The sequence below is a fragment of the Nelusetta ayraudi genome, unplaced genomic scaffold, assembly GCF_046127955.1.
Source record: "Nelusetta ayraudi isolate G7.1 ecotype Tasmania unplaced genomic scaffold, CSIRO-AGI_Nayr_v1 ptg000008l, whole genome shotgun sequence".
In the NCBI taxonomy this organism is placed as follows: domain Eukaryota; kingdom Metazoa; phylum Chordata; class Actinopteri; order Tetraodontiformes; family Monacanthidae; genus Nelusetta; species Nelusetta ayraudi.
Window position 1 is genome coordinate 3,610,869 of NW_027466058.1, and position 21,645 is coordinate 3,632,513.

General features: G+C 43.7%; 2 protein-coding genes across 4 annotated transcripts in view; one reads left to right on the forward strand and one right to left on the reverse strand.

Moving 5' to 3' along the window:
• Positions 1 to 21,645, reverse strand: part of wdr27 (WD repeat domain 27) — a 210,966-nt gene that overhangs the window by 132,204 nt on the left and 57,117 nt on the right. The window lies entirely within an intron of this gene.
• Positions 1 to 21,645, forward strand: part of LOC142883694 (neurexin-1a-like) — a 363,691-nt gene that overhangs the window by 48,086 nt on the left and 293,960 nt on the right. For all 3 annotated transcript variants that reach the window (XM_076018787.1, XM_076018788.1, XM_076018789.1), the window contains exons 3-4: positions 9,792 to 9,921; positions 13,303 to 13,363. The gene's annotated coding sequence lies outside the window, so the exon portion shown is untranslated. The remainder of the gene's footprint in view (positions 1 to 9,791; positions 9,922 to 13,302; positions 13,364 to 21,645) is intronic.

Below are 21,645 nucleotides of genomic sequence, written 5' to 3' on the forward strand. Positions count from 1 at the left end.
CTAATAGACTTTCAGCTTTAAGACTTTAACACTCGAGAAATGAAAAAGTTGAGATTTTCCATCTGTCGCCAGCTCAGCCCAACCTTGCAACTCAAACATATGCAATGATGTAATCAAATCAAAAATAATCAATTAAATTTATTGGTAACTAATATTGACATCGATTGCCAATGAAATTTTACACACCTACTGGATGGTGGACTCATGTGAAGCATGGCAAGTTATTATTGTTATTTTTTATTATTGTCATGCTGAAGTAGACAAACAGCCGTCGACTATGGCCTCTCAAATGATCCCGCAACGATACAATTGATTGACGCGTTGCACAAATATCCTTTTTAAATGCTCAGTGATGGCAAACGAGCAGTTGCGCTTGCTCTTGTCAAGTCCTGCGCCAGAGGCAAAGCTGTCACTCAGCTTGTGACAACGGCAGGTGCAATGCTTGCTAAAATTATCCTCCTTCAAAATTTGGCCAAGGCTTCAAAGATTTCTAAGTTTGCAACCAAACTTGAAACAGAGCCAGTGTTGTTATGATTATTTTAATATTTGCATAGCTTAGGAATTTGGAGTATTGTTGTATGTGCCTCGTGCAATGGACTGTAGATGAGAACTAGCAGTTGATGTACACCTGTACAGATGGGTCCTTTAAACCTTTAAACTCATTGATTAAGTAAAGATAAAATGCAAACAATAGCAAAATGAAAGTGCCCTCGAGTGGATAAAACGCCACAAACCTACTGATCTCAAACGACGAGCCATACAGCCACTGTCTGGATTTACAGCATCCCTGTAATAACTGGGCTTTACTGTCTTTTGCTGTGTGTCCCTGAGCAGACATTGCGGGAATATCCGCGTTAATGCCTTCCTCTCGCATGCAGCTGCAACAGCAAACAGATCCCAGAGCGAATACTAGACCCCTTTGTCCATGGTATTAAAATGACAGATGCGTTGGGCTGCACATCTGAAAGGTTGTGTACTGACAGCTTCATTGAAAGGCACATACAAACCAAATAGCCATACATTTCTTAATACCAAACCACTTTTAGCTGTCAGTGGGAATCAGGATATCGCTCTCTCTGTCTCTCGGCTTATCAGAAAAAAAAAAAAAAAAAAAAAAAAAAAAATCAATGTCTGTGCTTCAGTTCATGCCACTGCAATAGGAGAAGCGCTCTCAGATTTCATCTGCGGGTACGTGTGTGGAAACTCAACTTTTTAGACCCGCCTGCTGACATTTGGCACGCTCTGCCTCATCTATTTATGCGCTGATGATAAGTCCGTGAACATTTCAGGTCGCGCGCCCGTTGTGTAATGTTTGAAGCACCGCTTGTTCACACGCTATCACCCCTGCCGCCGTTCTTTCGCGCTGCAAATGGAGACACCGGATGACCTTTCAGTCACTCTGCTGCTGGCATCCGAGGGGAGCCCTGGCGTGGCGCATGTGGAACCTTTTGTGAGAGGCGAAATACAATAAAATCCAGCTGCAGCATCCACCGCCCCACAGTTAATTGAAAAATGTGTCCAAAGGTGATTTCAAAAGTTTTTATTCCATTAGACTAAAACCAAGTGAACATGGAGATAACGCCCCCCCCACCATCCGCCGCTTTTTCATAGCTGACACAAAAGGAACGAAGCAGTCTAAAACAACCTCAGTAATGGAGGTTTATTTTTTTATCCCAAGCTACTCAAACGCACAATAGAATGTGTGTTTATTTTAACTCTCAAAGTGCACAGACAAAGCCGAAAATAGTCTCTGGCCTCCTGCAGAGGTGGCCATTAGCAATCAAATTGGGAAAAAAAACGAATAATTTGAGTTCTTGGTCTAAATCTGAAACCATACCTTTAATTATATATTTAGATATCAGCTGCTGTCTTTTTTGACCATCTTACTGCATCAACTCTTCACAATGCATCAGTGCATACACTACAGGAACAGGGGTACCTTTACTTCATATGAGGCTGCTGACAACCAAGAGGACGTTGTGTGTCTTCCAAAGTTTGTGGTGCTGAGTTGTTGTCCCATCCGAAAGGCTTCCTCAGGTCTCAAAATAAAGGTTTAGGGGCTCAACTTTGTCTGGAAAAGTTCAGTTTGAAAGATTTGCAGTTGTTCTGCTGAGTGATCCTCTTCAAACCTCACTTTTATGTACTTTCATTTTTCCGAGGTACACATAAACACCCCGTGTCGTCCGCGTATCTCCAGGCAGTGAACGCAAGCAGACAGTAGTTTTGACACTGGAGCTGTGCCAAATGAGAGACGGCTGCACTAATAGAAGCCTTGGGTCTGTTTCCGTGTACCGAGCGCTCTCAAGGTCGTGCAGAAAGGCTTTCGAGCAGCGATAGGCTGCTTATCTCCTCCTCGGGCGAGACTGGGTACCTCCATTAATCAAGCGCACTTAGTTACAGAGGCGTGCTCCAAGTGAATGACCAAGTCAAGGTTTGTGTTTGCATGCAAACATATGCACATACATTTCAGCTGTATGATTTCAAGGTCTTAAAGGGCTTGCTTTCTAAAAATTATTGGCCTGCCGTCGTAATGCATGCAGTGCAGGCCCCGTTTCTATAGCAATCCCTCGCAGGGTTTTTGGCTAAAGGATTACTGGTGTTCAGGTGCTGTCAAATGGCGCTGCTCACTGAAAGTATTTATTTTCTAGTGAGCTTACAGAGTAAGCCTGGGTAGTCACTGCAAAGCAGATGCTGCTTGGTAATAATATAAATTTCGACGTAAACAGAGAGTAGGTTTCTGCGTGGGAGTACATCATTAACTGTAATAGAATGCAGGACTGACGACAAGCTGCTTCTTTATTATGAAAAGGCTGTTTATTAATGTTTTCTAACTATAATGTTCTGAACTTAGACATAGGGAAAGTTCATCCTCTATACATTTTAAAAAGTTCTTTATATATTGACTTGCTTGTTCTACTTGGAAATCATATTTTAAGCACACGTTTGTTGTTTTGGGAAATTTATAGAGGTGGTCTTTTTTTGGTAATAATCAACTGATTCACTGCTTGAATCTGGAATGGGAAAAAAAAAGTTGTGAGAGTAATTAGAATATGCCATGAGTAACGGTGGAGTTAACAAATGTGTCTGACTTCCTAGACAACACAACAGCTCAACTGTTTATATTTCTGACGCTCTGTCCGTGCACACTGTGCAGTGTGCCAGAACATGCGGCTTGCTGCAGCAACTGAATTAAGCTTTCCTTTCTCAGGATGAACAAAATTATTGTTGTGCAGATTAAAATGTTCTTGGTCTCCATATTTAATTTTTGCACTTTTACTTCGTAAAATTTTTCTTTGTTCTCGACATCGACCTGAACTATCCTTTTGCACAATTCAGGATTAAAGAACACACCCAGAGAGTCAAAATGCAGTGTTAGATCTTGTTAATAAAAGTATCCCAAATAAATAAGACTGTTTTTTGTTGCGTTTACATGGACGATGGCACAAAGCAGGACAAGGTACTTGGCTGTAATTGTCATGTGTTGCTTCCGTTAACTGACTGACTGCCATTTCATTTGCCACATGCTGACGTTTAATAAAGCTGCTACACCAGTCGGCTTGTGTTCTAACTCCAGCACACACTGTTGCATAGCCAAAAGGTTGGTGGTTGGACTTTTGTTCTACATTTGTTCTTTATTTTTTTCAGCCTTAATCTCCATAATCGTGTGCGTGTACATGCTGAAACCCCTGACTGTGACCCCTCCATCCCCATACTGTCACGAGTAAACAAAAACAAAAGCACCCGTACAGTACTGAATGATAATGTATAAGTTTTATCCTCGTGTACGCAGAAGGTGAGCATCTTATTAATGGAACCCGCCCGTTGCATTATTTATGTTTCCATCCTAACCTTTAGTGCTCCCGTACTTCCTGTCCTAAAAGTTCAGCCGGCTGCCGGTAATTGTTCAGAAGGCAGTCCACTGTATTATAAATAAGCAGGATTTGGCATTCCCCCTGCCGTGCAGGGGTCTTCTGCTAAAGTCACACTGAAGGTATGCTATTGGCGCGGCGCATCTGGGCCCTGGCTCTTGCCCGCTTTGATCACATCTCCACAGTGACAGCCTCGTGTGATCCTGCGCTAAGCTGACGGTGCTAAGCTCGGGCTTGTGTGTGTGGCTACAGGGAGAAGGCCATGGGAGACGATGAGGTTTCGGATGAGAGCAGATTAGCGCAACGCGCGCTGCTACCGAGGGACGCTGGGATGGGTAGTAGCCTCGATCGTGAATTATGTATGTGAGACGATTGCGCGCATGGTAAGTGGTGTCGTCACCCCCCCCCACCCGCCCCTCCTCGCACCGCCAGTATCGCGGAGAAGCAGAGCGAGCGTCAAAGTACAAGTGTGATTATTAAGTGCGATGAGCCTCGTGTTAAAGAGACAACTGAGTCGCTTTTTTTTCAATAAGGAAAAAAAAACAAAAAGCACATCAAACGCGTCTTTCAACTGCAACTTGCAACTAACAACGCACATCATATGACGGACCGTCACAGAAAACTGTGTAGATGCACACGAAAGCAAGAAAGAGAGAAAAAGCTGGAGGAGATGGAGCAACTTGACTGCCCTTGGACATCCTTCAGGGATGTCATGGCCATGCCTTAATGGAGTGGATATGTCCCCCGTAAAAGCTTTCACTCCGGAGGGGCTTCATGGACAGCTCATGCAGAACTGTCAGTGCTGTCATGGGTGTTCAAGAAAATGCTCTCTTCTACTCCCACAAACCGCAAAACTTTCTGTTAAAAGCGCACACAAGATGTAAACATCCATTCAAAAAGCAAATCTTCGGAGCTGAGGAATAAGGGACGGTATCTCGCCATGATACGAGGGAACCCAGCCAAGACCCTGATCGCCAAGGTTTTTCCGTGCGGTCCACTTAAACGTGTTTGTGTCTTTCAGCTTCACTTGTAGTACCGACCTTGCTCGTTTTGAAGCCCCTACCCTTGTCAAAAGACGTGTTCCCCCTTTCAACACGCCACATGGTGACAAGCGGCTCTACATCCGAGCCCGTCTTCTGCTGAGAGCCTGCTGTGGTCCAATTAGTCATCAGTTCTATTCCAGCAGGCTTGAAGGAGTCGGCACACGAATGGGAATGTTACACCGAAGCAAATGCTGGGTGTTGTTTATTTCAGTATTTGCTTGTTGTTGTGCTTCAGTACGAAAAAATTGGGGACAAAAATTAGTGACAACAAAGCGGTAAAGTTGCCACGGTAGCATAATGTATAATCCCTTGTGGGGCTGCTAATCCGGCCAATTGCGAGCAACGTCTCCAAAACATCAATAAAATAAATAAATCCAAGCATAATGGCCCACCCCCCCTGCTCAAAGAACCGTGAGAGACTAAAATGTATTGCACCTAAAGGCAGCAAAGCGGTCGACAGTATTGGATGGAGAGCCTGTTGTCATGAGAACACAGGATAGGGGCAGGGGGAGGCGGGGTGGGGCCTGCCTGCCGTCATTAGATGAAATAGCAGGAGGGCTTTATGTGGATATAACCAAGATTAATTGGATTCTTGTGATCTCGAGGAAATGTGACACTGTCATGTGGAGCCTTGAGTCCCGCTCTGTTAGCCAGCCCACGTTGCGACTTGATGCCGACACGGGCGCCTTGCTTATTGTTTGATGAATTATGAAACTGACAGAGCAGGTGTTGAAAAAACAGCACCGTCACAGGCTGAGACAATTTCTGGTGGGGGGAAATGTCAATATTTAAAACTTTACCTGTAACTCCTTCACTGGGGGGAAACATCGACTTGCAGAACATCACAGCAGTGCTACAAATAAGCATTTGTCAGCCGGGGTTCCACCAGGCTGTCGACACGGCCCGTTTAAACAGTTCCCGTGCACATAAAACACATGTGACGACGGTTTGGAACCATGTTTATCGCTTATGCGTGCACGTGGTGGCTGTTAAAAAAAAAACCTTTGAAAAGCGCATCATAGAAGTAGCTCCCAGTTCCCGTCACGCTCTCACTCCAAAGCCTTTCGCTCGCGTCACATTTCCACTGGTTCGTTTACCGGTTCGCTAGTGCTCTTCGCGTTGCGCTCATCATGGCCACTAAAGAATCAAGTGTCCTCGTCGTCGAACATCAACATCTGAAAGCTTTTCAATCTGGTCCGACCCCGTCTTCCTTTTCCGTGTGTAGCCTGCAACCTGCCTGGATACTTTGTAAAGGCAAGCAAAAAAAATAATAAAAGCTCCACAAACTGTCATCTGTCACTCTCTTCACGTCAGCGGCCTGAGCCTGTGGCTCCGCACCGTCCAGATAAAATTTCTTTTTGCCACAAAATGAAACCATCACGCTCTCTGTGTCATACTATCCCAAGCCTCGGGTGACCGAAGAATGAAACCGGGCCTCTGTTAGCATTCGTCCATTTATGCATGGAGGCAGTGTAATGTGTTCCGACTGCAGATGGCATCTTAAAGGCCATTGATTCCTCAAAACCTCCTGATAACAATATTCTTAAATGGGCAAAGCTGCTGGAGAAAAAAAACAGTAAAGCCCAAGTTAGTTTCAAGCCTTTGCATGACAAGTTTTTTTCACTTACTGACTCACGGTTTTATTCTTCTGTGTCTTGTAAAATGAGCATTTGGAGATTGACCTTACAAGAACTACACAAAATGAAAAGATAAAATAAAAATGTGTGTTGTGGTGCGAAATTTGACACTAGATGGGTCAGCGACACTGCACACTGTATCAATTCACCACTGACCTTGCTTGACATACTTGCTCCGGATTTAAAGAGCTTTCATTTACCATTCTTTAATCCAAACATCGTCTCTAGCCTCGTCTCTTGGGGTGCTCCTTTTCAGTCTAAACTAGAATTTCATGTTGGATGGATTGCTCAGGAATTCATTGCACATTTTCAGGGTCTCCTGAATTTGATTTAGTGCCCGCAGCAGGTCAAGGATTTCTCGCCCTGTGAAATATGGCAGCATCCACAAGATGAATAGGACTCGCCTATTGTACATATTTTCAAATATGGTGATTCGTCATTTTATCTGAAATTTCTCATCAGACACTTGATGCATTGCCGTAAGATTTCATCTACGCGCCAATAGTGTCCAGTTGACAAATTCTACTGCCGCCTGTCATCACTTAACTTCATCCAGAGCCTTGATCGATTTGCCAATCGCCACTTCTGGTTTTAGGCCAAAGTCTTGGTATTGTTATTGGATATTGCGTGCAGTTGTCCTCCCAGTATGACAGAGCGTGCAACAATCGGAAAGGAAAAAAAAATGCAGGAGAAAAACATATTTAGCAAACAAACATACATTTGCATTGGCATGAGTTCCGTCGTGATACATACATTTATTTTCCATCACGGCTTATCCCGCTTACATGGTCATGAGATTGGAGGTTGGTTACACCATGGACAAGTCACCGCACAGGGCCACATAGACAACCCGATGAGAGGATTTTTAAAATAAACGTGTAACTACTACTGTAGCAGCATTGTAAATTTGACAAGATCAGTTTATTGTGAGAACACAAATATACTTTCAAACTCAATATTTTCTTTTAAAGCACCAATTTATCGTGTTAAGCTGTGAAACTTCTATTTCTATTACGGCAGCTAAAACATTAATGTAAACAATTTATGTGATAAAGTAAATAGATTAACAGAGAGGGGAACTGATTACTAGATTACGATGGAAAGTATGTGATTAACTACTACTTCCTGTTTGGAACGTAATGAGACGCTCCAGTTATTAAACATGCCGAATAATAAATATTATTATTATAATATGTGAACAGTTGGACCATGTTTCAATCATGTTACAACCTGACATGTTTATTGTTTTTACAATTAAAAATGAGCACGTTATGACTTTGTGAGCCCCATTTTTGAACGTGACAGGGTCATGTCGCTCTCTGCAGTCTCAACGTGGTGCCTGAACAAAAATATGGCACAATTTAGGACCTTTTTATTTTTAATTAAAAGGTGTGACCATTGCGTTCTCAATGGAGTTGTGCCAATACTGAGGAGTCGGCTAGATGAGCATCGATAACGTTAGCAGCCACAGCTCAAGAAAGTGTTTGGTACACCCACCACAGTGCCTGGTGGGAGTGACTGCGAACACACACACGCACACACACACACACACACACTATCACAGTCTCAGTCAGGGAGTGAGAGCTGGGTGCTGAACAGCCGCACACACAACCTCTCTGTCACTCGTGGCTCATATAAAAACACTGTCACTTGGAGCTGCCGTGTACAGTATCAGCACCAGTGAAAGCCGGTAAAGTGATGCCGGTCGCGGGTACTGCAGTACTTTTAACGTACTTGGTGTACTTTGCAACGCAAAGGGGCACCCCAAGCAGCTGACCTAATCACCAGGCTCAAAGCGACACTGCGACTCTGTGCCGATTTACGCCAGCATGGCTGCACGACTTAATCAAGGATTAGGTGAAATTCATCTTACCCAAATCCTTGTATCTGTGGAGGGGGATCATATCATCACAGAGTCAATTCTGAGTCAAGTGCAGCCAAGATTTCACTTGGCTTTGATTGGTGAATAACGGCAGAAGAGGAGACGTTGGGAGTGCAAATTTCAAACATTCAAACATCACAAATTGTAGTGCGAGCAGATGCAGACGGACATAGTATTTCAGATGTATTACACTGCGTGCTTTGATTCTTTATAGGGTCAGGAACCATATTTGGTAAATTCCAGAGGCATATTATTACACACAATAATATAAAAGCAATAATAACAAGCTCTAGTTTCTTGCTCCTGATTTTATGGGGAGGTCTAAGTTGCTTTGTCTGTTGTTTTTACTCTGTATCATGTAGTGCTTGACTAATTAGAGGTTCGTCAATACTTAATATCCAAAATAAATGAATGCTCTTATAATTTGTAATTATTCCCCAACTTATCATTCTTTACACACACACACACACACACATTTAAATTACTAAAACAAAAACAAATCTTGGCCAATAAAATTGTCTGGAAACCTCTCGGGCTCTGATTTAACCATATTACCAAACAATGTTTAAAATCATTGATGAAATATTAACTTCCTACACCCCCTATTGACAATCTTGGAGTTATGTTTTTAATATCTTATTGTATCACTGAGTGCCTTATCACACTGACGGTTATTTACGCTGAATTCCATGGAAAGCTGAAGTCTAAATATTCCACTATTGAACTGGGTAATGGATCAGGCTTGCGCCAGTGTAGTTTGTTCACCCTGTGGCACATTTGGAGTGCTATTTACTGTATTTTTTATTAACTCACTCATGGACCATTAAAAGTCAGTATCATTCACATTTCCTCGTGGAAAATTAATCTGGGTTATCCATATATGCAGAATATCTGTGTAGTAATTACACAAACGGGACCGCCCGGCTTCAGCGTGGACCCGTTATTCTTCGGCAATGTATGTGTTTCATATAAATGATGCATCTGCAATTACATCCATTTGGCAAAAAAAAGCGGAGCTTGGGTCTTTTAGAATTTGCAAGCTTTGTTTGTGTTTTGAATAAAGTGCCTCATTTGAATGTTAAACCACATTTTCACAGAGGAAGAGTTTCTAAACAGTTGCCTGGAGCATGACTGATGCGGCTCCAAATGAGCCTCCGTTTTCTAAAGACCGTAAATCTCACAGTTATTACCGTTGTAGCATTAGCTCCGGGGGACTGCAGGCTCTCCGATGTTGGGAAGAAATACAGACACTTGCGCAAACAAAAGTCCACTTTGTGTCTTTCGGGGCACCAAACAGCAGTATAAAAATCGTCTGTTCACATTTTCACAAAACAAACTCTGTTCTCTTTTATCCAAATAGGATCCAGAGCAGTTATTTAAAGGACCCCGCAGTGGATGTGAACTCTTTGAAAGCAATGCACGCTGAAGGAAGAACAGCACCGATATGGAGCAGCTGCCGGGTCATCACAGAGGTGGAACCAACTTTGTAGGTGAGAGGAGCGATTAACATTTTATTTATCTGTGTCCCACATGCGGATTTTGCCACTCCTGTGTTTATCATTCGGATAACAGTCAGAGAGGATCCTTTTTTTTTTCTTCTTTTCTTCCTAAAATAACCTGATAAGAGAGAGAGATAGAGAGAAATTTACTTTGTGCCGTTCCCAGCAAACAGCAAATTTGCTGTTGACAAAGTGTGCGAAAATGCTGCAACGGTGTTGTGGACAGAAAATTTCTTTATACCAGCTGCCACAGTAATTAGTGCTTGACTGAATTATGCATCAGCGGGAGTGTCAGGCAGTGTTAGAGTCAGGCAGGTTCAGGGAGAGAGAGCAGAGAGGGAGGGCCGTCACGCCAAGTTCAGGAAACCTCGGGATTCCTGCAGCCGATCCCGCCACATTTTCAGGCAGACGCGTCCTCTTGCTCTTCTTCTTGGGATTTGGCGCCGAACTCGTCGCCATTTTCATTTCCATGAATTAAACGTAACACACGTCTTCGGGAAAGGTGTCGGGCCAACACCTGCTGTGCAGTGAACCCGTTGCCACAGCAGCAGTTATGTAACATGAAAACACAAATTAAAAACCTGAATGCGGCCCTGCGCCATTACTTTTTGCTGAGATTAGCAGTTGCGAGCGCTTTAGCGCGACTGTCTTTTTTTGTGAGTGGCCCAATTTTGGCACTCGCTCTGGGACATGAATATTACATGTTGCATAACACAGTACACCGAAAGGCACTGCGCACACTGTCCATAGCGTCCAGTCGCTCTCCTCCAGAATTTTGACGCTGTCTCCGACCGCTTTAAATTTCTCCGTGACGAACCAGCGCCCGGATGTTCCTTCCCTGTGAGCTCGCCATCATAAGCATATTCTCGCCGGGGTCATGTCCTGTCAAAACCTTTTGTGCCGACTGTCAGAAACGGAGCCATGGCTCTCTGAGCATGCTGCGCCGGCGCTGTGTAAGTGTCAGTCACCTTGGGCCGGGATGAAGAGGAAATCACAGCAGTGTGAATCGCAGGGCCGCTCCCTTTGGCACAATGCACAGATGGCACAAACATTTCGGCCCATTTTCTGCACAGCGGTCTATTTTTTTTTCTTCCTGTTTTGTCGCTTTAGACTCATAACCAATAAAAAGTAAACAAAACTGAAACACATTGTGCTTCATAGCCAATCAAATAACAGGATTCTTTTTTTTTTTTCTTAATCGATGGGACAAAAACTGGATCTGGGGAGTTTCTCAGTGAGAAAACCCACTCCCACGGCAGCCCCGCCGTGCCACGGTGTCTCTGCAGTCCGGTAATGTGTCTGCTGAGGTGGAAACAAGTGATTGAGTGGGGTAACCTCACGACTCAAGGACTGGGATTGCTATTAGCTAGTGTACTCCCGGAGGAGCGGCGACTCGGTCACTGTCTGTTGAATCTTCTCCCTCGGAGGTAACGCGACGCCGACCAAACCCCACGCAGAAATATCTGAACCCCCGACGTTCTCCAGCCATCGTCCAAAGCAGCGGCAGAGTGGCGAGGCGTGCGCCGGGCGCAGCGAGGAATGATTACTCCTTGTACAAACTGAATAAACGCGAGCCAAATCCCCGCGAGCCGCTCCTTGTCCTCCCCCCGGTGGGCCGCCGCGCTTGTGATCCGAGGCGAGGCGGATCTGAGTTTGTGATAAGGGTATTCATGATTTCATTTCCATGCGCGCCTTCAATTTGAACGCATTAAATATTTAACCTATCTGTTCGGTGTCTGTGAATGTCGTGTGCGAGTCGTATCGAACTGTCTCTACCGGGGCCTGTTCTGCCTTCGAAATGTAACAACAGCGTCATGGAGCTCTAATACGAGATGCATTCTTACTGTGCGTTCACTCTGATTGGTTGCAAGGGTACCAAGCGGCGGCTTCTTGTAGAAATCCAAGCTCCCGTGAAAGCAACGCTGTGTATATTGGTTTTTCCTCCTGGATGGCTTTGAAATTCCTTTTTTATGATTCATTGGCTTGTAACAGGGAGAAGGGGAACCCCTGCTATTGACACAGTGCGCCCGGCTGAACAGGCGCAGGACTACGGTGTATGACTACGGTTGCCTGCCCGACACACTTCACACAAACATCGACATCTTTCGCGTAGCCGCGAGATGCCAGCTCGCTCATTATTCTCTGCATTGTGAGCTGGAGCAGGTGAAGAGGGGAGCAGGATGAGGTTTGTTCTCATGAGATGGTGCTGGGCAGGCAACCAAAGTTACACAGTCCTTCAACAGTCCTGACAGTGCTGAGGACAGGATGTTGTTCTCCTAATCATTTTAGACATGATTGTAAAATCATTTCAAGGCAGGAAAACAAACAAACACACAATAAACCTTGCTTTAATTTAGCTACAAGGTCTTATAAAATAAAGCACCGTGTCCAAAGGCTGTTGCCTGATTTGTGCTTAACAAGCCTAAATAATACAAAAAGGTTAAAAGGTTTGCTTGCTTTGACGTTTGATTATTCTTGGCCTTTTAAAAGCTAAATTCTTCAGAATTTTCTTGTCCTGGATCCGTTTTGTTCATTATGTTTTTTTTCTTGCTTTGAGTCTGAGGGAGCTACATGAAGAAAAATAGTTTATCTTTGTTCTGGCATGTGAATGCAGATTGAACACCCAATATTCTCTTTAAAAACAAACAAACGTGTAACTCATCTATGACTACACTTGAAATACCAATGTGTGGGAGTTTTGCGCGACAGCAGACTTGTTGCGTCTGCTCAGAGAAGTTTCTTTTGAACGAGTTTCTTTTGAAAAGCAGTACGGGACTCTTTGGATCACCCTCAGTCTCAGTTTTTACTTGGTAAATCCCACAGCCATTATTTGGCTATTTTCCCCTTTCTTTTCTCTGTTGAAAATGTTCCAAATGATTGCATATCCAAAGCATTTGCTTCCACTTTATCTCATTAGTGTTGCCTATAAAATTGAATAAGTGTAAAGCAGCTTTTAGAATAGAATAATAAAAGTACACACTGCCCGATTGAGTTGCCGCAATTTTCAACAAATTCCCGCGAAACATGTTTGGTGTTTTAGGTGAAGCGACTCGCTCCGTCACAATCTTTCCTTTTTTTAAAAAAAAAAATTCAGTCACCTTTCCCTTGCTCTTTTCAAACACTGCCTGTGGGCTCCTTCTTGAATAGATACGTGAAACATCCTCTGTGGTGTGTCGGGTTAGTGAACAGTATCAGAAAAAAAAAAAAAAAAACCTTCCCTTCGAGCTGGTGTCAAATTTTAAATTTTCCTCATCGTCCATATGCCACCCACACCTTCCGCAGTCTTTTCTTTTTTCTGTCATCCACACATTGGTTTCCTGCGGTGCATTTTCAATTTCGTAAAACAAAATCCCCCCTTTTTTATTTTTCTAGAAGACCTGACCGGTGATGCCAGCGTCTCAGTGGGGGCCAGTAAGAACACACTTCCGATAAGGTAATGTGATTTATTTTCCGGTGGGAACGCGCTCTTAAACCTAATCGCTATCTCATGGCTATTTAAATTGGATCTTGTTTGGACGCTGAACCCTTTGAGACAGCACATATTTAGCTTGACTGGTTGCAGGGACCTGGTAAGTGCAGAGTTCGCAGAAAGCGGAGTGGCTGCCAGCTAGCGGCGCCATCAGTTAGGGGCTGCACCATTACTTAGGTAATTGTTGCGGGTCAGCTCTTCAACCGGGTGCTGCTTGCCTCCGTGAAGTGAGTTCAGAGAGGTGAGTGTAATTTAGTTGATACCGGCGCGGTTCCGCCGCCGGAGCTCACCCTCAGGTGGTGAAATATTGTCTGACATTTGAAGTAAGTAATTTCCACAAGACGGATCCGGCGCACGCGACAAAATGTGTTCCGGCCTCGGATGGAGAGCGCGTGATACATTTAACATAATGCGCTGCAGCTGAGATGTTCTGTCTCTTCCCGGTTCATCTTCTCTTCGTTCCACTTCACCGAGCTCCTCTGTGATGATAAATCTTCATTTCTACATTTTAATATATGTTTTCTGCCGTGGCCTCCATCCTCGTAGCGATGTAAAACAAAATAAAGCATGTTTCTAGTTGGGAAAGATTTAACGCTCTATTCCATAAACCTCAAAGAGAGTCTCGCATCTGTGTTGACACGTCTGTGGCTGTTGGGTGCATTAAAGGTCTCATATGAGCCAAAATTCACTTTAGCGCTCGCGAGTATGCATCTCCACCCGGCCGTGAACTCCCCAACCTTGTTTTTGTTCCACCTTTTTTCATTTAGAAAGTGTTTGCTGAATCATGTAGTTGTGGAAATCGTTGTGCAATTTGTGCTGCCGCAAAGGGGACCGACGTATCTCCCAGTTTAGTCCCCTTCCGAGTGTACAACTGTATATTAGTTTTAGCTGGAAGCTAAAAACTGAGTGTTTTTGCTGGAGGGTATTTACGTCCCTCCCCGAGGGCCAAATGTACTGAAGAAGCCACGCGAGGCCGTCCAACTGGAGTTCAGGATTAAAAAAAGATAAAGATTGGAAAATGGACATAAAATTAGATTAAATAAAATCCACACAAGGGGCTAGCATAGCTCAGGTATGTCTTGAAGGCTCCCTGGAAAAGTTGCCAGTTTATCACTGGCACACACAAACCAATGGACTAAATCGTTGGACATTTAAGCTCTCAGAAGGAGTCATACAACACATGCATTCACATTTATCATATTTGACTTTCTAATAACAACTAGACTGAGGCAGGACTTTCCTTTGGCAGCTGTTAAACAGGTGAGCTAATAGCTTAGCATTCACTGGGCAGGCGCTCTGGCTTCTGCTGAGTGCTCCCTCTGTAAGTTAGTGCTGGGATGAGGTCCCAGAAAGAGCTGAGCACCAGTGGTGATCTCTGCCTGGGCCCACTGCCCATCGCTGGGGCCTGTAATCTAGCCGCGGCGCTGTTATCTTTAGCCGAGCGTGCTCAGCCGCATCTCTCGGCTCCAGCCAGGCGAGACGCTGAAGGTCTACTTTGCCCATTTAAAGCTTTTGTCCTTGTCACCCCCGTGTGGTTCGCTTTAACTTTGTTCCAGGATGTTGTGTTTTCAGTCAGTTTTCTTTTTTTTTGTTAAGTATCCCAAAAAAGTCTTTGGAGTCGAGTCAAGTAAGTCCATGTCACTGTCTGGTGATCTTAAAAAAATGATTTTACATTGAATTGTATAGTACAATCAATCAAACAAGTACTATGTGAGACAGTACTGTAATATTTTTGTAAACTTCACTCGTCGTGGCTGCGACAGCTCAGGGATTTAGGGGAGTGACGACGCCCATCCAGCTCGCCCACTCATCTTTGCCAATGAATTTGGACTCAAAGGTCAAAGTGATGCTACACTTCTAGTATTTTTCACCTTTCTCGTCAGACTCGGGATTCTCCATCATGAGCCAGGAGCCATTAAGGTGTCTCCTGCTTAATGGACTTGTCGGGAATCCCTGGACAGACTGATGATAAATGGTAAATACTAAAAATGAAGATGGTTTAGCTGTGCGAGGATGCTGCAGGAGGGCGGGACGGGCTTGTTCCGAGTGCGAAACGATTCATTTGTCAAACGGCAAAGTGTAATCTCTTCCCCGACGACAAATTGCTTCGCCATCAACGCCTCCAATAAAACAATAATATGATTTAACAAGAATGGAGCATGCCACAAACCTGCGCGTATTAACACACCCAAGTATTGTACTGTATAACGGCAAATGAAATAAGGCGTAGCAGCGTGATATCGATGTTTGGGGCGGGTTTCTGAAGAAGAAAGATGAAAGCGATGATACTGGCTGCTTGGCACGGGCTGTTACTCTTCTCCAACGCATTAGGCCAGATAAAACACCTCTCTGCGAGGATCTGAGTTTTTTTTTTTTTTTTTTACTGCCTGTGAAATGAGTTAATGATTTATTTGCAGTCAACCCTGCGGCGGTGCCGCGAAAGATCTTTGATGAGCACGTTTACATTTTAATGAACGCCCAAAAAGCGCAGGAACTGCGCAAGAAGATGGAGAGGCGCTGGATTTGGTCCCCGAGACGCCATTGATCACAGATTTCCACGCAGGAGATGGTGATCCCTCGCAAGGTGGTGTCATCTCTGCTTTTATTTTTGAAGTTGGTGGCGCTTGTGTACGAACTCTGGCGATGCCGTTTGTGCCGTCTGAACACAACCGCTCCAAGGCACGTCAGCGCACTCGGCTCATTTGGAAATGTGCCTGTTCCACGGCCGTATTTGATCTTCTCGTTGCTGATTACACTTTTTCTCTATTACTCAATAGATCAAATGTTTTCGGGATAAAAGTGCAATATTCTGGCATATGCTGCTAAGTAAAGATATTCGAGCTTCTTCGCTTCTGTGCCGCCAAAAAGTACATTTTTGGCTGTGCGCCACCAGTAACAAGACAAAGACAAATTTCACGTTACTTGTGTTCACTGGTTTCCTTGGAGATGGACCAAGAAATCTATCATTATTTCTCACTACTGGCATATTCTGATGTTTAGGCTCCGTCCACATGTTCACACACTTGCATTTTTGTCATAGACTTAATTCGTTACACACACAGAAGTGTTTAGAACACAGTTACAGCATAGTTTGCGCACTGACCCCTTGAACATGCCGGACCAATAGGTGGCGATAAACCGTTCAGCACATTCCAAAGAGGGAGTTTCTGTGCTTTGTGTGTTTTTTTTTTTTTTTATATTTTTATGCGGGTACAGTCAAAGTTTGCTTGAAAGGAACTCAGAAAAAGCAAGAAAATAAGAAAATCAAAACAAAGCTTTCACGCATCAATTGAGATGTAAAAAAAGTACCGGTAGTCAATTTTGTGGCCTAAATTGCTGTGTGTGGACAAAAGCCTGTGAATGTGACCTTATTGTTTCTCTATTAAGTTTTTAATTTACCTCTGCAGTGTCAATTGTTGTTGTTTTGGATCCTAAGGGTACCTGTTACACAAGGTCGTCTCTCTCTCATTTTGTAAAAAGCCCCGTTATTCTTTACCGCTCGTGCCACATCCAAACTCTCACAGCGACTCGGGCTGCCTGGAAATGGACTCGTGAGAGCCGCGACACCGAGAACCGGGTGACACAGTTCAGCAGCTTCCAGCCAGCCATCCCGAGAGCAAGTTATTCTCTCTTTTCCAACGGCTTAATGCCAGGGTTCAAAGTGTAACCGCTGCCTCCTGCAGCCTCAGTTCAGCTGTTTCACATCGTGACGCGTCTCTTTAATGTCACATCGAGTCCCAATTTGTCAGGCGCTCTGCTTGGGGTTTGTTCGCATTTTGCGACGTGAGAGGGTGATGATATCAATATGCAAGAACAACATTTTGCCCGCTATTGTTTTCTGTTTTGTTGTTGGTGGTGGTTTCTTCTATGGAAGCTTCCAAGAAGCAGCTGCAACACAAGCCCTTGCTGGAGTTCAGACCACTGCTGGTGTTGACTGATGACTGGAAAGGTTGATGAATCTGGGCTGGTGGCGGGAATGCGGGGGTGCGAGTGGGTGTGTAACGGCGTCATTAAGAATCTAAACGCCCTGAAAGGGAGACATTTAAAGTGGCTAATGATAAATATGGCTCATATACAGAGAGAAAGGAATGTATTTAAGGATTGGTGTCAGACATCCATCCAGCAATAAAAGAGACATTTATCATAATGTATTTCTTCTGCCGGCTCTAAGAAGAAGCCCATATTCGTCTGTATGACAGTAAAAGAAGAAGAGGGCGCTGGTGAAAGTCAGAAACAAATGAAGAACTTGGGTTTGGAGCTCCGAAGGACTAACACAACTCTAGTCAAGACTTTTATGATAAAAGGCTCTCCTCTGTAGCTTTTATTTGGGGCCATGAGAGCCACGTGCAAAATGGAACCACAGTCTCGAATAATTGTGACTTCATTAATGTGTGTCAATGTGTGCTTTCATACTTTGGATGGAGCAGTGATACTGTGAGAGGTTATTGATGATGGTGGGCTTGGGGGAAAAAAAAGAAATTCTGTGGCTTTGAAAACCTACTGTACTTTCTTGTGTCCTTGGGAACCATCGCACACAGCAAGGTAAATCTTCCACTCTGGCAGCAGAGAATGCTTACAACTTGCAGCGTTACTTTTACCTGGGTTTTCACAGGCATTGCAGTTATTGGAAGAAGGTTATACATCCCACCGTTCGGGGGAGAAAACTGGCCTAGGGACTTGCTGGGAGATGCAGGGCCGGCAGTATTTCCACATTTCGGGCACAAGTTGTTCATTACTGGATTGCTTTGGCCAATGCTTCTACCGCGAGGCAAAGAGGTGTTATGCATCTCTGTAGACATGAGCACTTAAGGGAACCGAGTGTGTGTTTTTCTTTTTTTATTTCATTTAAGTTTATTTGTCGAATGCCAGGATCAGTCAATAAGAGTTTTTGCCGACAGGTCGTTGGGCTACTGATGATGCTCACTGGCAGCACTGCTCTGCATTCAGCGTGCTGGAAGCGTAGGAGGTCTCTGCTGTTAGATTTGGACGTGACTTTTCCTCCAGTGCGTTCATAAATGTCCATCATCGTACATAATCTTGAACATTTTTCATATTTATTGTTATGCAGAATGAGTTGTTATTCTGAGGAGGCTGTGTCTGGGTTACAGAGCAGTGTTTTATAAGCTCAGGAGGCAGATAGGGTCACCAGTTAGTGTCTCAACATTTTTTTGATTTTGATGGCACAATTTACATTGAATAGTTTAACTTTAAGAATAAACAAAAATAAAATGTCTCTTTTTTCCCATTGATATTTCACTGCGACGCTCCAAACTAGACTGCAAGCTAAAGCCCACCAAGGCTGTATTCTGACAAATGAGACTAAAGTATGTTCGTGCACATAGCACTCACAGACACAGCATGCACCTTGCAATTTGTGAAATGGAATATTTTTCAAAATTGAAAACATAACTTACAGCCTCACTTGCCCCCCCTCTGAAACCGCAGATGCTGTTTCATTAAAGGAATCGTACTCCAGCAGAAGGGAACATGGCTTTTGAATGTTCTGACCGTTCCAATCTAGCAGATTAATGAGTCACGGAGGCCTATGCCAGCTCTGCCCCAAGGAGAGGAGGACACGCGATGCCCCTTGTCATCAACAAGATAAAAAAAAGAGCTTTTACCGATGTCAGATTCCAGAGATGCAGTGAGATGCCCTGTGAATGGCTTCCTCTAAAAAGGCAATTTATATTTGAGACGAGATCCTTCAAGAAGAGCTTGGAGTGCTTTCCATATGTCACCAATATCTCATTCTGAGTGCCGCAGAAAAATAGTCGGGTCACATCAACTGGCTAACGGTAATAAAAGGCAAGGCGTAAAGCTATTTCAGGTGTATTGCTTCCGTCAGCCCCAGTGATTTAATAACAACAGTCAGAAAGCTGACTTGAAATCTGCTTTGGAAATAAATGTATACTGTCATTAAAGGCAATATTCCCGATTGATGCTTAACAGAAGATGAGGTTTAAAATATCACCAGTGATAGTATACAAGTCTTGTGACTGTCCAATTAACTCTCATCAAGCACTTTAAAGTGGATGAGAATCTTTTTGTCAACATGTGCTTAACAGAAGAACTTGAGGTTTCCATTGAATGGCATTGTACACTCTTTTTTGGAAGCAAAATTCTGGATTTGTCTGTCTGCTGTCTTGGCTATCTCACCGATAGCCTGACACGCTGCAAAATGACGGTTTTCACAATCTTTGGCTTCCATTGTATCCATCCAATAAATATCTTATAGAATTATCTAAAAAGGAGAGACAAACCGTGGAAGGTGATTGGGTGACCAATCCATCTGTCCGTCACAATGGAGCAGACCAATCACATTTGTTCAGCTCAACACCAGTTGTGTGTCAACTTCCCGCAAGTCGTTGCTTGGCACAGCCGTGTTTAACTCTTGCCAGCTGGGTGAAGATAGTAGTGAAACAGTGGGATGAAAACAGTGTGGAAGGCTTTTCTCAGTGAGCATCAGTCCTCAGTGTGATCTTTCCTGAGAAAGTCCTGGTCATTCCTCTCGCAGCAGCAGCAGCAGCAGCAGCAGCAGCACCAGCAGCAGCCATGGTTTAAATGTTCCCTCGGGTATTCTTCAGGTCTTTTAGAGTTGACTGGAACAAACCCCTGCTCCTCTATCAGTAAAGGGAGCTGATTGGTTATTGAATAAACTGAAATGCATCGTATTAATGTGATTGATTGGATTTGGAAAGGGTTTAGACGGGTGGAAGTCCCGTTTAAGACTGTAGTTTGTTTATGTCGTCATTCCATTGCTCTTCTAGGCATTGACCTTTAAATGGTGCTTCACCCTCCCCCCCCTCCTTTATCATTTTATTTCACAAATCAAAACAAACATTTTAAAAAGGAAAGCTTGACAGGCACTTGGCTGCCTGGGTTTTCGTTATTGGCATAAATACAAGAATACAACATTGCTGTAAATCATGTTTAAAAATTTGATTTACTTGACACAAGAAGAAGACATATGAAATAGTGTCAATGTGTATGAAAACAGTTGAGACACTTTGCCCACAGATGTCCAACCGCTGCAGAACATGACCGTGACATTTTTGAAACTGGTCAGGTTCGCACGGTGAGCATTCGTGGCAAAATAAAGAAGAAGAAAAAGCAAAACAAAACCTGAAACCAGACAAGAAAAACAACCAAAAAAACAAAACAGTTTTGGCCCTGCAGTCATCGTTACAAAATACATTTTCTGCCTTGGAGCTCCCTGCAAAGGCAACTCTTTTTAATGACCTCAGTTTGAGCGGGAGAGTTGGAGAACTTTTTAACTGTCACTGACGGAGCCGAGGGGGCACAGAAAAACCATTCCTTAAAATAACTCCAGGTTTCTATTAACTATTTCTGTTTTATGTTTAAGAGCCCCAGCGCGACGGGAACATTTAACTCTCAAGACTGCTGTCAAAACATACATGTCAGATGCTCTTGTGTGGCATGAAGGGGCAAAGGTTTGAATGAAATGCAACCGAGACATGGTGGCTAATGCAGGAGAAAACTCTTCTGTCTCATCACTGCTGCCAAATGTATGAGCTTATGTTTTAATAAAACATATTTGGTTGCGTAAAAAGGTGGGAAAAAAATGCTCAGCATTGCAACATTGCCCCATTTTTCCAGCTGTAGACAAGCATTTATTGCATCAGCCAGCAAACATTATTTTCAGTTTCCAATGTTTGTGAACTGATCAACTTAATTTAGGAGCTGTTTCGATGAGATTGCTAGTTTTGATAAACAGAGTTGCTGTGAACAGGGCATTGACTCCAGGCTCTCAGGTGCTTGTGCAAATCTTTGCTTGGTGCTTCCCACAACACAAATGCACGAAATATGCAGTTGGTGCAGAGTTTGGGCAGTCAATTTGATTATTTTGTACCTTTTATGGGATGTACCTTGTTAGGACTGTTCATTTTTCTGCTTCGGGCAAACGAGAGTCCAGTTTGTGATCGCCGCGTCTCCTTGCATCATAATCTAGACTCAATTGGCCGCAAGGGTGTTATGATTTAAACACTTGTGACAGGTTCTGCATTAGAAAGACATGACTTTAATGGCTACTCCACTTGAGTGTAAATCTTAATCGCTCGGTCCTACCACAGTGCATTAACACTGGGGGATATGGAACATGCTAAGGCGCATTCCTAGCAAGACAAAAAAATCTCGGTTTTCTCCTTAATCATCAAGTTTTAATCCCTGAGTTGCAAAACATTGAATGGAGAGATTCTGGGACAAGTGACGGTGTCGCTTTTTATCAG